Source organism: Hermetia illucens, chromosome 3 (genome assembly GCF_905115235.1).
Source record: "Hermetia illucens chromosome 3, iHerIll2.2.curated.20191125, whole genome shotgun sequence".
NCBI lineage: Eukaryota > Metazoa > Arthropoda > Insecta > Diptera > Stratiomyidae > Hermetia > Hermetia illucens.
The window spans coordinates 41,972,397-42,000,392 of record NC_051851.1 but is presented as its reverse complement, the minus strand read 5'-3'; the positions used below and the strand labels follow the sequence as shown (position 1 = coordinate 42,000,392).

At 40.5% G+C, this 27,996-nt stretch overlaps 1 protein-coding gene and 1 long non-coding RNA gene across 4 annotated transcripts in view; one reads left to right on the top strand and one right to left on the bottom strand.

Moving 5' to 3' along the window:
- The window catches only part of LOC119651205 (proteoglycan 4-like), an 83,253-nt gene extending 56,682 nt beyond the window's left edge, over window positions 1–26,571 (bottom strand). The window contains exon 1 of one of the 2 annotated variants that reach the window (XM_038054657.1): window positions 26,052–26,571. The gene's annotated coding sequence lies outside the window, so the exon portion shown is untranslated. Of the gene's footprint in view, window positions 1–4,106; window positions 4,682–26,051 lie in introns of those variants that run through there. The other variant, XM_038054656.1, reaches the window with a different exon arrangement.
- LOC119651206 overlaps window positions 26,571–27,996 on the top strand; it is a 38,330-nt gene continuing 36,904 nt past the window's right edge. Inside the window, exon 1 of one of the 2 annotated variants that reach the window (XR_005249437.1) lies at window positions 26,571–27,158. This is a non-coding gene — a long non-coding RNA (uncharacterized LOC119651206). The remainder of the gene's footprint in view (window positions 27,159–27,996) is intronic. The other variant, XR_005249436.1, reaches the window with a different exon arrangement.

Genomic DNA, 27,996 nt, shown 5'->3' with positions numbered 1-27,996 from the left:
ATCGACTTGTGAAAAGCCGAAACCAGCACATACCGGATATTGAATACTTCTGCTGCGTTTCAAGGCTAAAGAGGACGCGAAAAACCGTGCAGAAGCAATAGTGCCGATCAGCCAACAAAAAGCGATGGTTGTCGTAGCAATCTAAACCACTCAGAAGACATCTCTTCCCAAAAAGCTCTTTGGCAAAAAAGTTTTCCAAAGTGATAAGGATACCTCGGAAATCCGGAATAAACGACAACGAGACCTAAATGAAGAAGTGCAGTTTCCCCAACGAACAGCGAAAAGAAGAAAAGAGAAACAGATGCAGGCGCAATCCAGGAAGGACTAAAGCTTATCTGGCCATGCGGAAAAGATCACTAACAGCACCGAAGACACTTGGACGAAAATAGGACCTAAGAAAAATCTGCGAAAAGAGCCAGACGAGGGGTATCTCCGCGCTTGAGCGTGGTACTTGCTAATTCTGGGGAGCCAATACATTTCCGGGGGAAGAATTTCAATGGGTGGTAGACCTTACCTTCGTCAGTAATACTCTAATCAGAAAGTTGCAATGGCGGGTCAGCGAGGAGTACACACACAGTGATCATCAGGCTATCGCAAAGGAATATTATGAAGGCATTGAAAAGAATAACGATGAACTGGGTAACCAGAATATTTGACCCAGAAATATTCAAATAAGTACTTCTAGAAGATACACTGCTATCGGGAAGCGCACAGTAAAAAGTTTCACAGGTCGTGGAAAAATTCCAGCGGGCATGCGTTGCCTCTATGCCTCGGCGTAGCGCTTTCTGAAGATGAAATCCCAATTTCCGGTGAAATTCAGAAATTAAGAAATACCTGAAATAGCGCCTCAAAGCCAAGAGACACTCCCAGCGCAGAAGAAATCGACATGAGTTCGAGGAGTTACTCGTGCAATACAAAAATGCAAGGAAAAAACGGCAAATAGCTTCCACGAAGAGCAAATCCGAACATTTCAAGTGGATGTGTACTGAAGCTCACTCGGACTTATAGGGCGGCGCATACAGGTCAGTGATGTCATCACTAAAAGGCAAGTTCCCCCCCATTGCTTGACCCAGGAGCAGAAAATAGTGAACACTCTGTTCCCTGCAGATGTGAACTGTACGAGTCTTCCTGCAGTACATGTAAATCCAGACGAAGTTCCGGTAGTGATAAATGGGACGTTCTAGATGCAGCGAAAAGACCCCACGAGATGGAACCGCTAATATTGCCCTGAAAGAAGCCGCCAGGACAGCGCCAGGTATGTTTATCCAAACTTTCACGGCATGCCTTAGGAAAGGCTTATATTCATTGCGAAGGTAGGCAAACCATTGGGTGACCCCTCCTGATATTGACCGATATGTCTGGTCAACACCATTGGCAAACTATTTTAGCGAGTAATATTCAACAGACTGCTCGATGATGCGGAAAAGGAAGGAGGCCTTTCCTGGTTTCGCTCAGGCTGCAATCCGAGAAAACAAATGCGGCGCAGTAATAACCTTAAACGTAAAAATGTGTTCAATAGTCCAAAATGGAAAAAAAACATCGAGGCACTCGTCAAGCTACAGACCCCGAAATACATTGTTGTTGAGTTTCTCCTTGGGCAAAGACTTTACTGCGACTCGGATGATGGGATAATATTCTCGACAAATTACGGGGTACCACAGAGTTCTGTCCTAGGTCACTTGTTGTGGTTAGTTATGTATAATGGAGTGTTGACGCTACACCTTCCGGACAACGCGACAACCATTGGCTTCGCCGATGATATCAGAATAACAGTAGTTGCAAACATCAAGGGAGAAATCGGGATCTACGCAAATGAAGCAATATATGAGATCAACTCCTGGTTGAGAAATTCAGGCCTATCACTTGCTGAACATAAAAGAGAAGTAGTTCTCATCAGCAAGAGAAGAAAGGACACAACCATGAAAATCTAAGCTGGCGAAAAAAACAATGCTTTGGAGTACTGATTGACAGAAGGCGCAACTTCAAAAAACACATTAAGTGCGTCGCAAATAAAGCGCCTTCCATCGCTGCAATGATCTCGAGGATACTACTAAACGTTAGTGGGCTAAGACAAAGTCGACGTCTTCTGCTTTCTAGGGCAGTCAGCTCCGTGCTACTCTACGCAGCTCCAGTTTGGACAACTGTTCTGGATAACAAAATAAACTGCAGAAAATTAGACATAGACATCTTGGCGAATGAAGACCGGCGACTCAATGACAAAACGTATGCAGTTGGCAAGTCTAGCTCATTTCGATAGCAATTGGCACGGTGGGAATCTATTGCAGAGTGGTAAAGGAGATGAGATGAGTCACAAACTAGTCGTTGGGCATGCCGCATCGTTCCGGATATTCGGAGATGGTTTGAACGAACCCACGGAGAAGTGAGCTAAGTGGACATGGAAATTATTATGCTTATTTACATTGATTTGGTCACGACGAGTCACCATGGTGCCCAAGATCCATAACTTGACAGAGAATGCGGAGTATAGCATATTCGATTACGCCAGTTACCGCATACAGAACTAGAAGGGAAGCAGTCGCAGACAATTGCTTAACACCCAATAATATTGTGGAGTTCATACTGGAGTCAAGTGACGCTTGGAACAGGTTGTAAAGAAACTAAAAGCTATTCATCAACAGCTTAGGCAGGAAGACCCACGACGAAAAGAAGAAAGGGAGAGAACCATAATGAGCCGCAGTTAAAGGTTGATCCAGGCCCGCGACACAATAGTTTATAGGAGTTCCGTGGAGAGAGTGGAATGAGAAGGAGGTGGTTTTAGTGAGTATAAGAGCCAGCAGTAGGTTTGGAACCTTTCCACCTTCCAATGCTTAAAAAAAGACAGACAGATAGGAAATCGATTTTAATAAGGTTTTATTTTACACAAAACCTTAAAAATGAGAGTATTTTGAGCCGAAAATCTTAATACCTAGACTTAAATCTAATGTGTCAGGATGGTCGCAATAGATTTCAGTTATATTATCAAGAAGCGTTCCCAAGTGAATAAGTTCTTCAGGAAAATTCAAGCTATTGGACTAAGTACTAACCGACCAAAGCTAAACCTGAAAATAATCTATATAAATATACTAATCCACCTTAATATAAATTAATTTGTCTACATTTACAATTAATTTGATTTAAAGAAAATAGAAATCTGTAAAATTGCCACCGATGATACTACACAGTGAATCAACATCTGGTATATGTATGCATGCATTTCTAGAATTTACTAAAGTATTTTGAAAAAACTTTCAACCGACATCCAACCATTGAAAGCATCTATTTTATTGTCAATAAATAAATCCGAATTAAATTCTATTTCACTTCGAGATCATTCAATTTAAGAAAAGAAACAAAGCATGTGATACTTTCACATAAACGATTCTGCTTTTTTGTAGCTCGTTGAAGACATACTAAAGCACCAAAAACTCCACGCAGGTGAAAGAAAGATAAAAGATACTCTAATCATCATCTTTCTATAAAGTCGGTAATTCTCACTCATTTCTTTTATAAGTTTAAATCTAGGTTGAACTTATCGACTTAATTTATGAATCAATCAAAATTCGGTTTATTGAGCTCAGTTATTTGTGGGTAGGTCAGGTAAGTCAGGCTCTAGCTGCTGGAGCTGGAGATAATGTTATGCAAATGTAGAACAAGATGTGAAGTAACTTGCGCTTTTATTCCTATATCGCATTTCAATTGCATTTCTGCAGAACGTGAATCAGGTCAAGATCTAATCCCGACGTATTGAATGTTCGACTTATAAATCGCCGACTTGCTCCAGATTAATTTATTACAAAACACTGCATAGAGCGTAGTGAATAAATAGAAATAAAAGTTGCCGTTATATTACTCTCTTTTTATGAATAATTTTATACTTCCCCTTGAGAAGAGATAAGAATTTTCTTAGCCATCAAACTCTTAATCTAATGTATAATATTCTATGTGGGACGTTTGTGGGAGTTTTTCAAGGAAATCAGCGATCATCGTCCCATTCACAATTGAATAATATGAAACTGCGATAAGTGTACTTAACAGTAAAACATTTTTAATTTTTGGTTTTGGAATAAGTTCAATGAAAAATTGATGCAAAACCAGTTAACACTTACCACTTAACCTGAAATTTGTCTTCTCGGCTCTTTACATACACTCAGTGTTTAATTTGTGTTAATTATCATATTCACTGAATAAACCCGAAAATCTATTTGAAATTTCTTTTGCCAAAAACTTAACGGTTGATAAGCGCTGAAGGGAGATTGGAAAATTATTGCGCATGGAACACCTCCTTCTGAGCACGACGAAATTACCGAAAGCACTACAAACACCAAAAAAACAAAACTACACTATTTCGACTAGAAAATAAATCCGAAAAATATTTCAAAAAAATTTAAATTGATATTTTAATATTTTCCGTATTTTTATTAGAAGAGAACAGACGTCGAGAGTTTTGTTTGTTTTGACAGAGCGGTTCAAAATTGTCGTTTTTTTAATGTCACTTGAAAATTCAAAATTTAAAGGAAGGGCACCATAGATTGCTTGAATTAATATGAGAATAATTAAGAATAAAAATTATCAGAATTTTATTTAAACACCGGTCAATGCTTAAATTAAAAGATTATTTTCGATTTTTTTAATACTGAGTTAACACACCGGCTATGATAGTTGCTTCTACTGCACTATTTGTTGTTAGCAACAAATTAATAACGGACCGTTCAAGTTGGGTGACTTGTTGTGCGCTGCCACTCTGAGATTATTGCTGAGCTTAAGCCGAGACTTTTTACAGTTTGTGGACAAAATGTGTCATTAAGTGATGGCCAATAGAACTCATAATTTTGGCAATCATAAAATAGTAAGTCAAAAAATGAAAGTTGGGCACTTCAGATATGAAAGATTTACCAGTGAGCAACTTTTTCACATGCACCTAGCTAGTAAACCAGTTTTGTACTATCTAAGTAAGGGGGGAGCTTGTGTAAAGAAAAGTCAACGTTTTTTGGGTTGGCGTGGAGGATTAAAAAAAACTGACCATTCGCTTTGACATATTAATGTCATTGTATACATTCAAAGCAATAGAATGAATCCCAGAGAAGCAGATAGGTGATAAATATTTCGATTTACATCAGGCTTTTTGGCGCCAAAAACCGAAAAATTTAAATTTTTTGGAGAAATTTGTTGATTGTGGTTTATTCTATAGAGAATTTCATGCTGATTAAATCCGTATTTTTTGTTTTTTTTTAAACGTCTCAGTGACCCGAGATCACCCATACCGTCAATTTTTAACTTTTTATTAAAAAAATTCTGGCGATTTTTAACTTTCTATTAAAAAAATTGTAGCAAACGAATAGCAGTCTACAAAATTTCATAAATCCTTTTTTTAAACTTAAGAAAAAAATAAACCGTTTGAAAAAAATAAACCGTTTGAAAAAAATAAATAATCAAAATTTGAGACCGTTACGTCCCATTAAAGGAGATATTATGCTCTCGAAAGTACTTGATCGGGAGCAGCACGCACAAATTTACTATTGTATTCGAACTAGAATTACTAGACTAGAATTAGACATTATTTGAGAAGCTGAAGTTCGAAAACAACAATTAGTAATGTGTGATTCAAGATGTTTAAAGAAAACAACAGTTCTAGCAATTCAGGGAAATCGAAACAAAATGATGGCTTAAAAATGTGCAACCCCATACAACGAGACATTGACAGAAATCTAATAAAGTGGTTTACATATTATACCAAGCACCTTGCTTCCGAAACCCGATTTCGTTTTGCGGCAGAGCTCTAAACAATTTACTTAAATTATGACAAAAAATTTAGGTGTTCTTTGGGTTGGATTCAAAGATCTAAAAATCATCATAACATTCAATTTTGATGAATTCATGAAGAAGGAGCATATCCAAATTCAGTTGTTGCTTTGGATGGCATTCGTAGTGAATCCCCTCAGATTCGAAAGGGTGAAGAGATGAAGGAAGGTACATTCAACACAGACGAGACGGAAGTTCTCTTCAAAATAATGCCTGACAAGACTCTTAAATTTCGTGGCAAAAAATATTTAGGTAGGAAACAATATAAAGAAAGAATTACTGCCTTAGTATGTTCGAATTTATCTGGGACAGAAAAAGACAAGTCGGAAACCGGAATTTCGCCCCTTCAGGTATAATAGGTTTTGTCGATATTTTATGTAAGAATTTTCGGGTGCCATGGTTCCATTTATATATAACTCGTAGTATATACCCGATATTCAATTCGATGTGGCATTGATTAAGGAGTAGTAATTTCACCCGAAGAAGCAACTTCGACTTACCATCACTTTGTTAATAATAGTAGGATTTCCACCAAACTTTCTAGAATAGTGCCTCATGTTAAAACCTATATCACTACTAATTGTTATTTTACTGATCTAGGGTGAACTTAAGAGGGTGATCCCCTGTAGAGTCCACTTTTTCGCTTTCTTGTGATCTTTTTTAAGATTTCGTGTAAACACAAAATGTTATTAAAATCGATTCAATGTCTGTCTCTCTGTCACACCCGATTTACTCGAAAACGGTTAAAACAACTATCATGACAGACATCATGGTAAGAAGGTGTGGTCTGTGAATTCGTTTATATTTAGCTCGTGGCGATATTTTGGGTTTGAGGGGCTCCCCATACATGCGAAAGGGGGGGGGGGTGTAAATTTCTTTTCATCAAATATGGTCATGTGGAATATCAAATAAAAGGGCTCAATTAGTACTTTTCGAAAATGATCTTCTTTCTGGTGTTGGGTGAAACATTGGAAAGTGAGGGATCAAAAAGTGGGCCTCGTTCTCGTTCTCAGAACCTATACAACCAAAAAATCTGAAAAAAAGTCACAGTGGGGCATCTCTACGAAATCTAGACCTCGAAATACATCCGATTCGGATACCTGCACAAATAAACGTAATAATAGTATATTTCCACATTTTAGAAATTTACCCGGCAGCCCTCTTTAAGTTCACCCTAGAAGTACGAAATTAGCATTGGTGTAAGGGATAACATAAGGCACAATTTGGTCAAGTTTGAATAAAATCCAATTATTATTAACAATGTTAAAGAGGGTGAAATTTTTGGTGAATTTCATGTATTCTACAACGTGGTTGATGTCATCATCGCATATCAATTCGTCAATACCACAAAAAGTGAGCTTATATAAATGCGGGATCGCAAAAAGATATATTTGGTTTTAGTTTCTTAGTCGATTGCATATTAATATTAATTACTCCAGACATACATACGTACGTATGTATTTATATATATATATATAGTTAAAAAAGCCCATGGACCCTCTTCCCGCCCAACCGGACCGAGGGGCGACCGACCTAAGGATGGGCTGAAGGCAACATCCAAAGGCCCGCATCACAGCGATGATGCGTTTTAACGCAAAGTGTGTGCGACCATGCGAAAATGTATTACTACATCCCAATTGTCGCAAACACTTCAGCCAATGACGCGGAGGTTCTACACTACATAGACATGGATCTTATATCGAAGACAGCGCCGATCAAGACTGAAATCCATTAGGTCAGATTGTTACCGAACAGGACTCTTCGGATTATAGCACAGGATGCAAGGATAACCGCTTTTTGCATCTCCATGTGTAGTCCAGCCCTAAGATCGAGCGTTTTCAGCGCTTTATGTAAGTTCTGCGGGACTAATCCCGTCGCTGAAATTACTACTGGGACTACTTCGATCTTTTTTAGTCTCCAGGTCTGCTTCATATCGTCTGCCAAGGGACCGTAGTTCCGGATTTTTTCGTGCTGTTTTTCAACAGTGTTCCGGTCCAACGGTACGGCTACATCGATTATAAAGCACGCTCGTTCTTCCTTCAGAAGCAGAACTAGATCGGGTCTGTTATGATTAACACTGTGGTCGGTGGCAATAGTGTGATCCCACAGTAGTTTGACCCGATCATTTTCCAAGATTCTTTGCGGAGTATACTTATAGTAAGGATGGTAGGTTGCCACTAAGTTATACTTCAACGCAAGGTTTTGATGGAGAATCTTGCAGACGGAGTTATGACGATTGGTGTACTCGGTACCGCTCAACATCCTGCACGTAGATGTTATGTGCTGGATGCTTCTAAATTGCAACGGCTGGATTCGCTCCAAACACTTCTCCAGAAGTCTTCTGCCTGATCCAGATCGAGGTTACTTTCCCGACTTGAGTTGGTGAGATTGTTATAAAATCCCCGTTGGTTCTGGAAGAACAAGGTGTTGTCTGTCCTTCGCTGAAAGCTCTTTTAATACCTACGGATGCGATTGGAGCATACCGTAAATTTCTGCTTCTGTGCACTCTTGGTGATGGATTTCCAAGAAGTGCTTCTGTTATTCGCTCTAAGATGTTGGTTATGGAGACGAATAACCGTAGCAACTGCAACGTAGATCAGGCTGTGAACCTCTGTAGCAGTAATCTCGCTAGCCAAACGATCAGCCAAAATTCTGTCAACGGCAGCAATGATGTTAGTAGTTGCCGAAGTAAACTTCAGTTTTGGGATCTTTGGCCTAGCGTCTGGCGGAATCTCAGCATACTCTGTGAATGCGACCTGGAATGCGGTCAAAGCCTCATTATAAATTGGGTCGACATCCCCAGTTACTAAACTTCTCCTGACTACTGGATTCATGGAGTGCCTTACAGGTGGAGTACTTGTGTTACTCCCTTGGCTAGTCCGGTAATTTGATGACTCCAGCCCGAGCTCAAGTGAAACCTCTTGGAAGATTTGTTGCCTAGTTGGTAAGGCAACTCGGTTATTATTCACTATCACCCGGTACTGGTTGACGACGTTCTGTTCCGGAACATGACTTAGCTCCGGAAATTGGGTTATGAACGCGTTATGGAGTCGATGTCTATACCCTGATGGATTCCGTTCCAAATCCGTGACACGGTAATAGGCGCGGACGATAAATTCGTTGAGTTGGTTCGTCCAAACCATACGACGCCTAGGTCTCCCGTCTCTGGTGGTTGACGGCATAACCACCAAAACATCCAAGGGCGAAGAGCCGCTCTGATGTTGTTGAACGACCCTTAACCGTGTTGGGTACTGTCTTCGTGTCCCTGGGGTCCCATTAAAAGAATTTAAATTGTTTTCCCCAATTTTGATCCCATGAGTATTGGGGAGGCAGTCAACCCTGCAACAGAGCCCCAATGTTGCAATGCCCAAAGGTAGGGAAGGTATTTATAGGGGAGCCACTGAAATACAGTGTAACGTCACTGCAATTCATCGGATAGGCCCGTCCATCCCTTCACCCCGGATTACGTATTTGTTAAGGAGGTTTACTCCCCCTGAACGGGAAGAATCGGTAAGGGAGGACGAACACAGAGGGAAACATTCTGCTTGTCCGCGGCTACTTATTTACAAGATTAACTTGCGATATTCGTAGCTGACCCGGTGAGTCGCAACCCATGACACGCGCCTGTTCGCATGCAGCTCTGCGATTGCAACTCAGGTGAGGATAAACCTGGTACGTATATATGTATATATATAAGAAGTTTCCGGGTAGTCCAAGTCAAATATATTTCTACAGCGGTGTTCAATATACGTACTACATATGTACATATGCATCTATGCTTTTGGACCAGTTCCACCTGTCAGCGCAATTGGTGCTCAGAGGGGGGGGGGGGTGGGGGGGGTGAGGAAGACGGGGCGGCAACCCTGTCGACCAAACCAAAACCAAGTGGCCGAGGAGAACCTCCATAGTGGTGGCACCGGGAGACACTGTACTCACTTTGGTTTGCCGGTCTAATTAGGACGATCAGACCCAAGTCTGCACGGAGACTCATCTGAAGTGCCAAATTGGTCACAACACCTTACCAGGGGTATACTGGTACCATGGGAACCGGGATAGCCTCTGGACTCTCATACTTCGGGTGAACTCCCGTCGTATGTGAGGACAGCTCGGTTATTTGCGGTAGGCCCCCTAGTGGGAGTTTCATGGGGGTTCTGGTTATGCTCAAGCGAGAAGAGACCTTCGGGCCTCGGCGAGGTGTTGCGTTTAAACACGGGTGCCGTACTCCATAGTTCGGTAGAGATTTAGGTAATTCTTGCATCCACCAGTATGAATGCTAAGCCATGCACTTGGTATAGACTGGTACCGTTGTTGCTTGTCTCAGCGGGGTTCTGATTGTGGTCACAAAATCAATCCGTGTCTGAAGAGCACCGTAGGATTAAGTCCCCACGACAGGTACCAACGTTAAACAACAAAGGGCTTAACTGTCAGCGCAATTGAAGTCGAGAAGGCAATAAAACGAATGAAATCAGGGAAAGCCACAGGACCTGACGACATCGCATCTGAGCTCTGGAAAGCGAAGAGCTGGGACCCAACACTGTGGATCAGAGAATTCTTCAATTAAGTTATTCGGGAAGGTAGAACATCATCTGACTGGCAAGAAAGTTCTTGAATTCCATATGGGAAAAAGATATTCCAGCAGAATGTTCAAATTACCGTCAGATCCGATTACTTTCCCATACCATGAAGATTTTTGAAAGCATTCTTGGCAACTGTGTTCACGAAACCGTTGAAATAACCGTGAATCAAGCCAGATTTGTCAAGAACTGCAGAGTTAGTCACGCAATACAATATTACTGACGCAACACAGCTTCTCTACCACGATTCGAAAAGTAATATTGGAAGTATGGCGGGTGTATCAAAACCGCTTCGTGTCGTTGTTGGTGTTGATTAAGGAAGCGCCCTCTCACCACTTTTCTTTGCTCTTGTTACCGGTACCGTCACACGGGACATCCAACATCCAGCGTCCTATACGCTGATTTATGCAGCTGATGTTTTCCTAGTATCCAATAGCAAAAATGATCTCAAGCAACTTGTCTAAAAATTGAATGATCGCCTTATGCAACGCGGTCTAAGATTGAATCTGAATAAAATTGAATTTTTGACGACCAATCCCCATAAACAAGCACAATCACTGTCAGCAGCAATGACCTGTCCAGAACTGAGCGATTTAAATACCTCGAGTCAACGCTATCAACCAATGGAGAATTACACTATGAAATTGCTTCAAGTATTAACACTACCTGGATGAAGTGGCGTTCCACAACTGGTGTTCTGTGTGATCCACGTATCAACGAACGTCTCAAATCTAAAATTTACCGCAATGTCCTCCGTCCCGTCCCCCTTTATGATTATGAGTGTTGGCCGACTATCAAAGACAGTGAACGGCGTCTTGCGGTAATGGAGACGCAGATGTTTCGTGATATGTTTTGATCACATTCGAAATGAGGGTATCCGCGATCGATATGGAGTTGCACCGATCGTGGAAAAATTGCGAGAGAGGCGTCTACGATGGTATGATCGCATAATTCGTGCTAACGAGAATTCACTCTCCAAGATTGGTCTGAACATTAAAGTTGATGGTGAACAATCAAAGGGCCGTTCGTAACAACGGTGGTTAGATTTGTCAGATGGGAATTTAGAAGCCTCGTGATTGCATCCAAATCAGGCTGTTGATAAAATAAAATGACGAAACCGATCATGACGAGACAAAGGCTGAAGAAAAAGATGAAGTTGATTTGAGTCACTAACATTTAACATTTCTACTAAAGATTAGGTCAAACTTCTTAAAAAACTTCATTCCTATTTAATTTTTCCCTGAAAATAAAATAGTTTGTTATATATTTCAAGGAAGTTGACTTCTGTGAGTTTCCTTTCGCTTATTGAATTACACCGGAAAACTAGACAAACGCATCAAAAACTTCAACAATTTGAAAATATCCTTCAAGGTGAGTACCTTTTGCTCATACAACATCAACTTTTGAGCAACTCATCCGTGGCAATGTTCTTTTTATGTTACGCAATGGAGAGTTCTTTAGGAGCAACTTTACTGACGAAGTTTGCTTTGTGAATGCGATTTTACGTAACAAATTGAAACGTTTGGTGCCATTTAGTTGCGACAACTTTTTCCGGTGCTTTAATTGTTCTCAGTGAAAGTTAGTTTTGGCGCTTATTTTTTTGATTATTCAACTGAAAGCTCTTAACCTATGGTTTTCTTTGGATCAAAAGCGAATCCTTTTCGTCTTACTTTTCGTTCATATTGAATTATAAAAATTCAGGAGATATGCTTGTGTTCATAAAGTAAGATTACTTTGATGAAGAATAGATACTTTCATTATTTTGCGACTGGACATTTCTTTTTCGAATACACATGTCTTCTATTCTATTCGGAAACTCCATAATGAAAATTGCTAGAGGCGATAGACCAAAAGGAAATTAAAAATTGTCCAGCAATTTGTTGCTTGAATGGATATCTGCTGTGTGGAGACGGGAAAATTACCGCAGAAATGTTCCATTCTGCCTTTTTACTAACATTTCAATAGTTTTCCATTCAAATGAAATAAAGTGAGAGATAATTTGGTTCAAAATAAAAAGCGTGACATCGTGTTTATTTGGATTAATGTGGAAATAGCATGACATACAAAGTAGAATTTAAACTGTAGTGTTGACCCAATATGAAATATCGATTGAATATGTGTTTGTTATCGTGCAAATCCAGCTAGAAATAGTAGCTTTCATTCATGGTTTGTTTTCGCTATTATTTCCAATTGCTCATAAGCTATAAGATTAGATAGAGTTGTGGCTCAGTTTCAACGTATACTTTTTAGCTACAAAATGCTATTTAAAAGAAGTTGAAGACCGAAAACTGGTTACTTTAAATACAGGGAATTTCTCTTTCAATTTTTCTGGTAACAATTCTTTATGTTTATAAGTAATTTACTAATGAAAATATCACATTGGCCTACTATGTAATGCAATTTTGTTGGCAACGGGAGGATTTGCATCAAACTTCGATTTTCACCTTCAATTTTGAAATTATTTAATAAAGTGGGATAGTCCTGCCCCTTTTTGAGATTTGTAGATTTTACATTTTGAATATCTTATCTTTCTTTTCTTAGAAAAACATGACTTAGTATCAAAAAATCAAAACATCCATTCTTTAGTTTGTTTGTTTGGTTGTTTAATCTAAGTTGCCAGACTTCAATTGTTGAGTGGTAGTGGTAGATGACGATCGGAATCTAAATGAAAAAGTGTTGTAAGTGAAGATCCATTGTTTTTTTGTTGAGGATACAGGAAGTCCTGAGTCGTATTGATGACGGACCGGAGTACTTGCGAAGCATCTTACTTTCTCTCTGGTGGTCCACGGACCCTTTTTTTGAGTTAAACATTCAAGTTTTTAAAAAAGTTGACTGACGGTTCAGATGATAAGTTGTCTCTGCCTTGGACGAAACTTTTTTAAAGTTCAATTGCTGTTTCTATTGTATCATTGGATCGTTTCATCAAGACTTTTACTAACGGCATCGATATTTAATTAAAGGGGTCATCCCGTGTGCCGGATTCGCTGAATCGAATTTTTTTTTGACATCAATTATATCTAGATATAGTGTAGAATATATGGGCAAAGTGATTTTTTGATATTCGGAGTCGTTCGGTAATTATAGTGTTAAACACGTGATAAATCACATGCCAGATTTTTGTCGATTGCCGTAATAAAGTGCGTATTTATCGGTCCGAATGACGTTCGAATGACTTCGCTAAAAGGACAAGAATTGAAGTCAAGGCTGTACATGTGTTTCTTCAAGAAACCTAAGGTCTATGGACTTGGTGTAGCAGATTAATGGCCAGTTAAGGATTTATGGCTAAAAATCGCATTCTACTTTTTAAATACGTTTTCCTCGAAACTGCATATTGAAAATCGGCTGCCACCATAGCCCAAAATCTATCCAACGAAATTGTTTGAAATTTTCATGAAGAAACCGTGAAAAAACACCAAAATTCGCAAAAAAAAGTTTAACAGAGCACCAAAAATTTAGTTTTTAATATTTTTTAATAATCCTAGTTTGCGGACTGTAATTAAGTCTGTACGCTAAAATGCATACTTTTTTCTTTAAGATGATAACAGCGCCCTCTAGCGTGGCAGCAGAAAAACTTTTTTTTGGAGATGGGTGCATAAATTGCCCTGTATTTCAATAACCAACTATCCTATCGGGGTGGAATTATTATGCACGCTCAAGATATTAATAAATCTACGGTGAAAAATTCGTATTTGTATCTTTATCCAGTTCTTTACAAAAAATTTCCAAAAAAGCCAAAAAAACGGCCTTCACACGGGATGACCCCCTTAGACGTGGATTGTGATGTTGATCGGTCGTCTAATTTTAAGTCCTCTTTCATCAAATTTTCTAACTTTATTTGAAAGTATTTGTATGGTAGGATTATTATTAGTTTTGGGAGAAGATGCAGCTTCGAGCAGTCAATGGCTTCTCGCTTATGATTTTAGCAGGCTTGTGCAAATCTGAGGACATTCTCCAGAAACAGAGAGTGTGGCGATTCTTCATTAAAGAAAGCTTTACTGAGGTGTCTTCGCTTGAGATCTGAGAAGGCTGGGTAGCTGAATATGAAGCGTAGGGCCGTCTCTTCCTTCTCCTCACATTGACTGCATATAGTCGAGCCCAGCACCCCAATTTTTCCATATGGAAGACTGAGGAGCAGTGTGTGGCTGATAAAAGCCCTCCTAGGGTTTTCATGTCCCAGTTCTTAAGGGACGGCAAAAATGCCACCCTAGTGGCCCCGAGCTCCTTCACTAGGATGTTTGCCTGCCAGTAAGAATTTGAATTTCTGCACTACTTGTAATTGCACCCTCCAGAGCAGACTCGCCAGTGGATGGCCGGATATCAAAAGCTGGTTCTCGCCCCACCATTGTGGATTCAGACCTTTAGAGAGTCATACTATCACTTTTCCGCATTACCACCGATGTTAGAGTGCCTTGACATCGAATATTTCGTTTAGTCGGCCAAGTTTCAACAGCACCTGATGACAATTCCACACCAAACTGGCTTGATATATCGTTGCTGTTTAGTGCTACGGAACTTTTTTATCGGAAACATTCTTCTGCTGCCAATGAAATGACATATATATCCGTTTGGATATCTCATTTTTCTGAGAGGTTGGGCCAGGACAAGGAGGATCGGGTCGGATCAAATTATAGGAAAGGCATACAATTAATACATAAAATAATAAAAAACAAGTCGGAATACCGGAAGCTGACGCTTCAGGGATGAAGGTTTTGTGTTCATCTTATGTTAGAAACTATCAACCCGAATTTTTCCATTTGCATATGACCACCCAACACCCAAAATAATCCTTCATAATTTTTTCAAACTGCTTATTGTAGTTACATAAAATTGCATAAAAGTATACATATGTACATATAAAGTACGAATATTGAATAACGCATCTTTAATATATTATACAAATATATCTATCTGAATTCGGCACTACCCCAAAGCTTCATTAACATATACATATAAATACATACATATGTCTGTCTGGAGTAATTGATATTGATATATAAATTCAAAAACTAAAACGAAATGTTTTCTTGCGACATCCCATTCACATGAACTCACTTTGTTGTGGTATTGACGAATTGATGGTTATCATGACCTCATATATGTTTTAGAATGCACGAAATTCACACAAAATGTAAAAGTTTCACCTTCTATGACTTTGTTAAGAATAGTTGGATTTCATTCAAACTTCGCGAAGTTATGCCATATGTTATCCCTTATGATAGTGCCATTTTGTTCTTTTTGTACTTCTAGCATGAACTTAAGGAGTTGTTTCCGGGTAAATTTCTAAAATGTGTTAATATATTATTATTAACTTTATTTTATTTATACACTTTTTGATGGTCATATTTTGAGCCCTCACTCAACTATGTTTCACTTGATATCAAATATGGGACCAGTTTCCGGAGACTCCACTCTTTCGCAAAAAAGAATTCTTAAAGGCAAGGAAAAGAAAAACTATTACAATTGTAATTTTTTTTTCAATAACCCCGGATGAATAATCAACGGAATCCAGCAGCGGAAATTAGTGCTGACAAGCTATCAGCAGCAGAATATCATTTTCATATGCTGCAACTGTTACCATTCTTCCTTTCTTATTTATTTCTCTTCTCTTTCTTTATAAAATGTCTTCTAATTGTTTCCCCTTAATAAAGTCTTTCAATGTTCTTCTCTAAAACTTATTACGACCGACATATCTACATAGAAATATAGGAAGGAGTTATCATAATCGCAATTATTAATTCTTGTCAAAAAAAATTTATCCAGCATTGCACGATTGATTAATTCCACCAAGAGATCTTAAACAACCAGTACGATTCTCCATTAATAAATCCATACCCAACAGCGAGGACAGCCTGGTCTAATTCACTAATCCATATTTGCAATTTGATTCATAATAAATTCCATGTGGAAAAAACTGAACGTTTTCTGACATACGTCGATTCCAGTTCCGTCCAGTAAAACAAATAAACACAGCACAATAAAATTTCTGGGGATTGACTCACGTGTTCGGAGCAACCTACCGCTAGTCGTTCAGGCAGCAAAGCCGAGCAACACCGTAAACGTTACAATGCCACCTGGACGTCCTGGGACGGAACAAAGTAGCGGTCGGCAGCTGGAGCATTACCTATCGACGCAGAGGTATTCGGAAATTATTGATGCAGTGAACGCCAGATGTGGTTGACTTCATCGACCTCCTCAACAATTTTCGACTTCGCGAGAATTTTGGTCGCCCCCAAAGCTCCAACTTGTGAAGAACCTGATTGCGAGTGACCACACTGCATCGTCCACTCGATACCCTCTAAAGCTCCCGCCATGTCCGGCGTTCCTGGTACAACGATCCCAATGTCGTCGATATCGGAGGAGTGATATCGCTCACGAAGAAAAGGAGGGCATCCCCAATGTTCGCTTCCGGGGCGTTTTCTACGATGACTGGCACCCTGCCTGGATATTTCCTTTCAATTTCTCACCTTCCGAACGCCTTTTTCGAAAGGGTTCTCTTGTTTGCTCTCCTTATATTAGAAGCACTCGCCACTTATCTTCCCGTCCAAAATAAAAATGTCCACATCATCAACTCGCCAGTTCAGCTGCTCTACTGTCCATCGATCAGTCGGTCGCGGTCTCGCTAATCTTTAATGCAACAATACACTTTCAGTCGCCTCAATGAGAAATAAACGTTAGGCTTGTATTCCACAATGTATGACCTGATTAAGTTTAAGTGCAAGGTCAATATTCCTTTTGGACCGGCCATACAATATTCGAGCATTGTTATTATGTACAAATTGACAAATTTGTGTATAAATGAGTTTTAGAATTTTAGGGAAAGGAAACATAATAAATGAAACGAAATGATTAATTTTAAAATTTTGATTGGTTTATGTAAGTGAATGTCGGGGAGGGGAAAAGGAAATTGGGAGGAGTCTATTGAGAACGCTAAGGAGTGTTAAGAAGGAAGAAAATTGATAATATAGCATACTATTAAATGCATTCCCTTTTAAGATTGCCTCTGGAAAAGACAAATGAAGTACTCCACATGTAGTAGAAGACGCGCACACTACTATTGTTATTAACTTAACATACTGGCCTTAAACCCAGATAAAGGATGTTTCTTATTAAAATAAAAATAAAGTGCGGAGATCAAGGAAAGAGACAAGGAAAGAATATATGCTAAACTAAGTTGATTTTTTTTTTTGACAGATTCTGCGACAGGTGGACTATGAAAACGCATTCAAAGCCTTTTCAAAATTCTTACAATAATGCTAGGGCGTCAGTGGACGCGGCAGGAAGGGCCAGGGTCCTAATGAGTAAAGGGCAAGAGCAACCGAATTCGTCAGGACGTAGGCAAATTAGCCGGAATCACACAAATCCGCCTCTGCACGTTGAATACTGTTATTCTCACTAGAAAGGTGGAACCTGTAATAGCTCTTCTTAAGAGGCAATGCTAAAAGCTGTGAACGCGATAGAAATAGCTAAAAACTTCTCTATTCTAGCAGCTTATGAACTCAATATGGTGTTATCATTGTCAGTCAAGCGTGCGTATATGATGAAGAAATGAATCGTGAGATCAGCTGAGATAATAGGCTTGATAACCGCCTGACAGAGCACACTATTATCTCAGCTGATCGCTCGATACATTTCGTCATCATATACGGACAATAGAAAGATGGGCTTGATGTCGCAAAAGTCGTCTTTTAGGAACTACTCGGAACAAAGAAATGATCTCACTTCCGCGATTGCCAACAATGATAAATGTCGAAGAATCGAGCAACCCTCGGAGTGAACCAAGCGGGATAAGCGGTTCATCAGTTACTTGTCAGATACTTGACTTTGGAAAGACGACGTCCAAATAAAGGTCTGTGGAAATGCCTCTATCGTGAGTTTCTAGTTGATAAAATGCTGGAAAATTGGCAAATTTACAATAATACGACTTCGAAAGCATAGAAAACGAGCGCTACTACCCGAGTGCCCTACTATAAAGGTCTTTATGGTAAACTGGAGATTCGGGATGGCGAAAGAGATCTGTATCGACTTGTCAGAGACGACGGCAATACACGCAAGATATCAAAAATATCTGTTTGGTTAGTGGTAAAAAACGGTTCCTTTCTTACCAATCAAAATGCGTCGCGGTACATGGCTGACGGCAGGAATCCCAGAAGCAGATTTGAATGGTAGAATTGGTTTATATTCTACTACCAGGAATGCTAACATTTAGAGCAGTTTATCCTGTCAGCGCCATAGAAATGCAGGAAGCAATGAACGAAATTGGTTTTACCGCGCTCCAAAGAAAAACGTTCGGAGTTTGGTAGATATATTTATTAAAATCGTTTCATATCTCCTTCGGTATTCCGCAAGGCAGCGCCTTCTCACCACTTCTTTTTGTTTTTGTTATGGACGCGGTCGTACGGGACATCCAACGTCCAGCGCTCGATAAACTGCTATATGCAGGTGATGTTTTCCGAGTCTCATAAATAGCGACGTGCCCAGAAGTGGAATGCTTGCCGTATAGAACAACGTCCCAGACTGAATGTGAACAAAGTAGAATTTTTGACGATCGACCGGCACTGACCCTGGGTCAGTGGCAGCGGCCTGCCCAGAACTGGCAATTCAACTATCTTAGATCAATGTTCTGACACAATGGTGAACTGTGTTACGATGCTTCATGCATCATCGCAACTTGCGTAAAGTAACGTTCAAAACTACAAATACCTGTATCGAGCCCCCTGCCGTTCTCTGCTGTTTTGAGTGCTGGTTGACATTAAAAGGCAATGACAAAGATGTTGCGTTGGACCAGCATATATGGGACACCCTATAATCACATACGAAATGAGGACATCCGCGATCGTTACTGGTCGTAGAGTAAGGCGTTTTCGATGTATGGTCACGTATTTTGAGCTAATGAGAACTGAATTGCTAAGGCTAGCCTAGAAATGACCGACATATCGACCGAAACAACGATCTCGACTCCACCTAAGTCAGGGCCAGGACGGAGAAAGATAGTGGATTCAATCAAGACGAGCACACGCCGCCATTGCGTCCGGTAACCCGGCTAATGATATCTTATTCTAATTTTAGTGCATAGATACTTTTGAGTAGCACCTATCGAGAAGAATATGCTATACTATACGATTTTCAATAAAACATTACCTATAATACCAGGAAACTTGTTTCCGGTATATGGGAAATTTTACTACACATATAATTCACAGTCACATCGTGGGTCATATAATTTGAGGCGATTGACTACGATGCTTCACCTTGATCCAAACGTGGAGCAATGTATCTCGACAGACTCTAATCAGCAGAATATAGTGGAGCAAATGTTATTTATGAATCAAATGAATTCGTAGGTTTTACTGTGCGCGGCATATTTTAGTAGAAAATAATAAAAGCCGCAACACCTAATATTTTACTTTATTGGGTCGTCTTATTTTGTAATTACTCTCGCCTTTAAAGGAGGTTGTTCAAAATTCACGACCACTTTCAAAATCAAGTGAATGTTGTTCGTCCAATTGGACTGTTTATAGTAATAATTCATGGCGCAATAATCCATGGATCTAAGTTTTGAAGTGTCATTTCAAGACCGTCATGATACACTAGGGGGCAATAGATTTACCAATGTGTTCGACTAGGATTATTATCCTGATTTGACCTAAGTTTATAGCTGAGTGGCTGAGATTCCGAGATTCAGTCTTACTGTCACATCTGGTGAGATTTTAACCAAAACGTTGGGTTGTGGCAGTTTAGAGTTCCAATCATTAAGCCATTGACATTAATTTATAAATAAATTTTCCCCAAAACTTGACTTATTTTGTTATGCCATATGAAATTTTCCACCCTTATATAATGACTAGAATATTATTTAAAAAAGTTCAGTTGGTTAGCGGAACTTTTGGTAGATTTACCATGGTCCGAAGAAAATCTGCGAAGCGCTAACAAAGCCCGGGAGAGATTTGCTTCTTTAATGGTTTTGTTTAGAATACTCTAGATGGTATCTGGGTAATTTTCTCTAGATATTGCCACACTGTCGAGGGCATATTCAGAAATTGATAAATCAAAGTGCTATCAAATTAGAGTGGATAAGCAAATCTAGTTAGAGTCGGTTTTCAGGTGCCGGTTTTCGGAAGAAAAACCATAATTTAAGCCATAAATATTATGGCATCTGTGTTTGGTTTCAAACCAATACCATCTGTTCAAGGTTACCAACGAACAAAAAAATGAAGGGGGAGGTGAAGGAGCGGGTGAAGCAGCTGGCAGGAAATTTTTCGAGGAGGTGTCAACAAGTTGGTCCTTCATCTTGCATCTACATCGAGAAGGGTGGCGATTGTATGCAGAAATAACTTACATATGTAAGGAAGTAAGCATGCAACCTGTTTTTCAAATGTTTCTTTTTAAGCCTACATAAAATTGAATACATTTAGCTTCTGAACTTGTCACATAACAGATCATTATCAGATATAAAAAGGTACTCAGAACATGCTGGTAGTCAGGGCAGGAGAATAATCCACGGTGCTGCAACTTGAATGCTTATTTCGCTTGGCAAAGGGATATGTGCAAGGGCGAACCCAGTCGTTGACCACGAGAGGGTCGCAAACCTCAGTTGCATAAATTTTATAAAAACAGTTCCTTTGTTAACAACAGTTGTTTTGAAGCAAAACTCTTAAAAGGAAAAGTTTCCAGTTTAACTACAGATTTTACTTATTTAAAAATAGCAGACACGTGTTTCGGACACAACATGTGCCCTTCTTCCGTGCTGGTTTTGTAATAATTTATTTCACTTAACTCTAACTTCATGTCCCATGAAATGTTATGGCAGCTGTCTATTATGTGTTTTGCGACCGCAGACTTAACGTGCCGTAGTGGGTTTTCTGCCGCTAGTTCCCCTTCTTTGGTATGTTCCTCGAATCATGTTTTTACTAATCGCAGTTTCTTCCTTATTACCATCATCAACATCAACGGTGTAACAACCGGTACCCGGTCTAGGCCTGCCTTAATAAGGAACTCTCGACATTCCGGCTTTTCGCCGAGATCCACCAATTCGATATTCCTAAAAGCTGTCTGGCGTCCTGGCCTACGCCATCGCTCCATCTTAGGCAGGGTCTGCCTCGTCTTCTTTTTCTACCATAGATATTGCCCTTATAGACTTTTCGGGTGGGATCATCCTCATCCATACGGATTAAGTGACCCCCCACCGTAACCTATTGAACCGGATTTTATTCACAACCTGACGGTCATGGTATCGCTCATAGATGTCGTCGTTATGTAGGCTACGGAATCGTCCATCCTCATGTAGGGGGCCAAAAATTCTTCGGAGGATTCTTCTCTCGAACGTGGCCAAGAGTTCGCAATTCTTCTTGCTAAGAACCCAAGTTTCCGAGGAATACATGCGGACTGGCAAGATCATTGTCTTGTACAGTGAGAGTTTTAACCCTATGGTGAGATGTTTCAAGCGGAACAGTTTTTATAAGCTGAAATAGGCTCTGTTGGCTGACAACAACCGAGCGCGGATTTCATCATGGTAGCTGTTACCGGTTGTGATTTTCGACCCTAGATAGGACAAATTATCAACAGTCTCAAAGTTGTATTCTTCTATCCTTATTCTTCCACCATATACTTTGTCTTGCCTTCATTGATATGCAGCTCCAGATCTCGCGCCAATCGCCGCCTGCTCGATCTGAATAAAGGCAGTTTGTACGTCTTGTGTGGTTCTTCCCATGATGTTGATATCGTCAGCATAGGCCAGTAGTTGGGTGGAGGATCGTACCTCTTGCATCACGAATCACTTTTTCCAGGGCCAGGTTAAAGAGGACGCATGATAGGGCATCCTCTTTTCGTAGACCGTTGTTGATGTCGAATCGTCTTGAGAGTGATCTTGCTGCTTTTGTCTGGCCCCGCACATTGGACAGGGTCAGCTTAGTCAGTCTTATCAATTTCGTCGGGATACAGAATTCTCTCATAGCCGTGTACAGTTTTACCCTGGCTATGCTATCATAGCCGGCTTTAAATCTCGATGAATTGATGGTGTAGCTGGTGTTCGTTTTCATGTTTGAGACAGATAATGCCTCTTTGCCAATCGTCAGGCATGGATTCGATGTCCCATACCTTGAGCACAAGTTGATGAACCACTCGGTCGTCTCCATATTTAACTAATTCGGCTGTAATTCCATCGGCTCCTGGCGACTTATGATTTTTTAGCCGATGAATTGCACGGACTGTTTCTCCAATACTTGGTGGTGGCAGTATTTGTCCGTTGTCTTCAGTTGGCGGAACCTCCAACTTGCCGATGTTCTGGTTATTCAGCAGCTCATCAAAGTACTCAACCCATCGCTCCGATATGCCCATTCTGTCGGAAATCAGATTTCCCTTTTTGTCTCGGCAGGATGAGCATCGAGGTGTGTAAGGCTTCATCCTGCTGACTTTTTGGTAAAACTTCGCGCCTGGTGCGGTTCCTCCCTGTGCTTTTCGAGTTTACAGTGTTTTTTGGTTCTCCCAGGCTTTCTTTTTTCGTCTGTGAAGTCGCTTCTCCGTTCGACGGAGTTCGTGATAAGTCACTTCGCGTGCCCGCGTTCTTTGAGAATGCAACATTACTTTGTATGGGGCATTCTTTCGTTCCATTGCTAGCTTACATTCATCGTCAAACCAGCCGTTTCGACTTCTTTTGCGGCTGGGGTCAAGTATGTTCGTGGCCGTATCAATGGTAACGTTCTTCAGGTGGTGGTGAAGATCATTTTTTGATGCTTCATCTCCAGGTCCTCTGTTGACGGCATCATCCACTTCCCTCTTATAGGTGTCGCGGAGGGTTGTGTTGTGGATAGCTACAGTGTTAACTCTCACCTGATTGTCAGAGGGGATTCTGGGTGGTGTTATTCGAGCTCGGAGCACCATGCCAACGAGATAGTGATATGAGTCTATATTGGCTCCCCTGTATGTTCTGACATTTATCAAGGCTGAGAGGTGGGGGCGTTTACTCATGTGGTCAATTTGGTTGAAAGTGGTCCCTTCTGGAGAGGCCCACGTATGTTTGTGAACCGCTTTCCGCGTAAATTAGGTACCTGCAACAATCATTGCGTGCGACGCTGATAATTGAATAATCCACAGTCCGTTATCATTTGTATTTTGGTGTAAGCTATGGGAGCCAGCGTATCGCTTGAATACGGGCTCCGTCCCTACTTGGCTGTTAAAATCCCCAAGTATGATTTTAATAGCATATCTGGGACAGGCTTCGAGGGTTCGTTCTACTGCCTCGTAGAAGGTATCCTTCTCCGATTCTGCAGTCTCCCCTGTAGGGGCGTGAACGTTTATGAGGCTTATATTTCTAAACTTGCCTCGCAAGCGCAGAGTGCATAGCCGTTCGCTTATGTTTTCAAAGCCGATAACAGCAGGTTTCATTTTTTGGCTGACTAAGAAACCTACTCCGAGCACATGGTTTACTGGATGACCGCTATAATATATGGTGTAGTGACTTTTCTCCAGAAAACCGGTCCCTGTTCAACGCATCTCCTGTAACGCTGTTACATCAGCCCTATATTGGAGCAGGCTATCGGCTAGCTGTTTCGCAGCTTCATCTCTGCACAGGGAGCGCACGTTCTATAAAAAAATGCACAAATCGTTATTCCTTTGTCGTTGCCGGGTTCGTCGTTGTATTATTTGTCCAGTCCGAGGCTCCTGTTGTGACTTCGTAACAAGTTGTTTTCCGTGTAGGGTTGTCAGCCCTACCCAACCCCCAACCTGGAGGACCAGTTGGTACAATTTGTCCCGTTTTTAGGCGCGGGAGACTCGCCTTCATCCTTCTCCGTCTGCAGCTTTTCGTCAAGAAAGAGCTCCCAGCGGTCACCACGTGGAGGTGGAGATAGGGTTTGGTAGTAGAGCTGTTGGTGTTGGTTCAGCAGGCATTTCCTAGGTTTTATGCTCCATCGTGGGTACCAATCCACGTTTCGCCCCGGGACCTATACTACCCTTTGACCACCAGCTTTAAATATTTTTCAATAATCCTAGTTTGCGTTTACTTTTTTCTTTAGGATGATCGCAGCGCTCTCTAGCGCGGCAGCAGAAAAACACCTTTTTCGGAGATGGGTGTATAAATTGCTCTGTATTTCAATAATGAACTATGCTATGCTATGCTATCTAAAATTATTACAGATGCTCCAGATATCAATAAATATATGGTGAAAAATTCGTATTTGTATTTTTATCCAGTTCTTAACAAATATTTCTAAAAAAAGCGAAAAAAACGTCCTTCACATGGATGACCCTCTTAAGCTCTATTTATACGAGCTAGCATCTAGCGCTGCGCTGAATTGTTCCATATATTTACTGTGAGAGAAGAGGGGAAACCCTCATGCACTTTCTTTGCGATTGTCCAGCTCTGGCTAGAGTCAGGCTGCGGGCACTGGGCAAACCATTCTTTGGGGGCCTCAGAAAGATTTCTAGCTGCAGGGTGGGGGAGCTGCTTTCCTTCGTGAATGCTACGGGCTGGCTCTGAAGATCCGAGCCGGTTGGACTCTGCCTCCCTGCTCCCATAACAACAGTCACGGTCTTTGTGGCATCAAAACGGCGCACCAAAACGCTAATTGGGTTCCTCGGAGCGGCCACATACCCACCTACCCCTGCTGTGAGAGTATTGATACGATCTAGCAGCCGACGTTCCGCATTCGCACAGACAGCACAGGTCAGAATTCTTCCAAAGAATATATTCCTTCTGTTGGAAAGTATCCCAGTAGGGAAATTGAAAATCCATTCCACTGGAAGCGCAAGAAGCATAGACACGTGTATGAATTTTTTAGGAATTGCTCCATCGGAAGCCAACCTATATAAAAAGGTATCTCTTAAAAATTCAAAAATAATTTTCGCAAATATGAGGCGGTTCGATAAGTAACGTGCAAGACGTAGTGTTGTGGCAATTTCGTTCCTTTTTCAGCTGGGATGTCGTACAGAAAGAAGGGTAGTTGCATTTGTCGATAAAAACCATACCAATTTTACATGCATTCATTTTTCATTAGTCTGCATTGATGAAATCATTGATTCCCGAACGAAATACTTGTACAAAGTTCCACTGGGATTCGCGGAACGGTATCCTTGCGCAATGATTTTCTTCAAATTCAAGCCAGTGTTTGGCTACCGCGATGCCGTTTATGTATGTTGTTGCCGAGTTGATGCCATATTGGACGAAATTGTCAATCCTCATTTTTTAAGAAAAATGGCACTTTGCTTTAAATGAGTGGTGAGAGAAAACTTTTCCGAATTGTTCCGGTCCGCCATTAAGCCGACGCCGGCTCAGGACTAGTTCAATCCTTAATGAAAAAGAAACATTTTTAACTGCTTTTTGTCCTTTTAAGGTATGCATGTCTCCTATTTAAATATTTTTTGGTGCGCAGGGTATCCTCATATTTGCTTCTTTCATATTGTACTTTTCCAACCCGATTTAATTTTTAATAAGAGTGCAGTTCAGTTTCATTCACATCACGCTTAATGCTATGCAAGTGGTAAGTATATAGCAGCGGGATAAACACAAAGGCAAACCACCATGGTAAAGGAAGAATCCAAAGGCTGATGCTCGACAATCAGGACAATCGTACTGTCACCCTTAATATTATAGATCATAGATACAATTTTTGTTGTTGCTTATATATTAAAACACTCTTGTATAGTACATTATCTAAAAGAAAAACGTACATCTAAGTGACTTACCTCATTAACTATAATTTGTTGGCCGGTCGACCGTGTTTCGCAGATAATAAAAATCCTCCTGATAGCGGATATGCAGTAGATGCCAATTATCACTGCATCTATACAGATACAATTTAAACAGCACTCTCAAACAATTTTGTATCACAAACTGTTCGCGTCTTAATCTTGAGTCATTCGCTTACAAAGTAAAATGACGAAGGTGGAATACCGACGCACCCTTGCACCCTTCCCCTCATCTCTCCGCGACGGAGATCACAGATTTAGTCACACGACTAACTTTAGCTTGTCTTGATCTTAGGCTTAAAGTTGAAGCTTAAGTCGCTTACTTGACTATGACTAATGCTAAAGATAGCCCGGGACGACCAACAAGTAACGATACGAACGCTGCGCACCGACTGGAATAAATGGTAATTCTGTTCTCCATTCTCGTGGACATTCACTCTGGAATTTCTTCTGCTCGCAATCTTTAAGCGTCACTGTACTAACTTCGCACTAGATACTAAATACTTGTACTCTGGATACACTCTCTTTGTGGCGCTATCTTGAGTAATTATTAATTCGCGTAAGTGGAGTTATCATCGCTGCTTATTGCTCACTCGAAAGCGGGCGGAATTGTTAATTTCCCCGCGAAGTGTGCCAGTTGAATACAGCCATCGTGCCGTTGTTGATACTTGGGTGCTACGAGCACTTGTTACCGTTTCTATGCTGGAGAACCGGCGTTGGTAGTTCATGTCAGCTCAGGTGGCTTTATCGATCCCACGACCTTCTCACCTGGCTGCTCCCAATCTCGTCCCATGCAATACCTGGCGAGGTGGCCTCACCCGGATTCCGGACAGCTGTTTATCTAGCTTTGCGTGGAACATCTTCCCAACTAACTTGCTCGGCTACAAGCCCACCGGCCAATTTACTGATGTAATAACGTAAATATGCATGTACATATTCACTAGTACATAGTTTCTTTGAGGAAACTGCATTGGTGTGCTCCCACGTATGAAAGGAGTAATAAGGACATGGCTGAAGGCACATACATTGCATAGATAAGCTTTTGGGTGGAATTTGTTGACATCACCCCCACAGTTCCTGTTTTTGTGTTTAGTTCCTTATCGAGTAAGTATGTACGTTTGTAGGAGTACATATCATTACAACTGAATTTCCGCTGTTTAGACTATTTCTGGTTGTGTTTATAGCAGTGTATTTATAGTATGACGTCGATAGGAATACTCAAATGTTGTGGAGAATATTTTGGGAAACACTTGACTAAAGCAAATATCTTTTGCAACTTTGAAGTATCTTAGGAATTTAAAATGAGTTGTTTTCTATTCAGATACAAGGTCTGCACACCGGGGCCTCCAAGATACGAAATGCTGACTTCTGAGATAATGTTACTCTTTTATAAATTTTTTTCCAAACAATAATCTGGTTAAATTTCTTAAACTCTACTATGGACTGAATAATTTTCCTGCGGGAAAACTCATCCTATTTGAATACCTATTTATCATTATCCATGGGCGATTGATGTTAGCACATCGCCTTGAATGATGAGATTTGTCCAAAAATGCTGCGAACAGAATTATTCTTAAAACCCATGGGATTAATTCGTCTTTGTTTCAGTTGGGCAGAATAAGTAAAAATTTGAATTCCGCCTCATAATTGATATGAAACCCACTCGGTCACTGTTCCTCTCGTGTCATCGACTGCTACTCAACTGCCAATTATGATATGAACACATTCAACACAGAGACGGGTATCTTTCCATGTTCCCCAATTGAGTATCCAAGCGTATTCTGCTGCACTTGTGAATAACAAGCTGCCATCTTGTCTGAGCGAAGATAGATAAACTAATCTCAGACTTTTATAGGAAAATGAAAGAAATCTTAACAAGTTTGGCTCGTTTGAATGCGGTATGATGACTATGGTGACTAACAACAACATATCGAAGACGCTT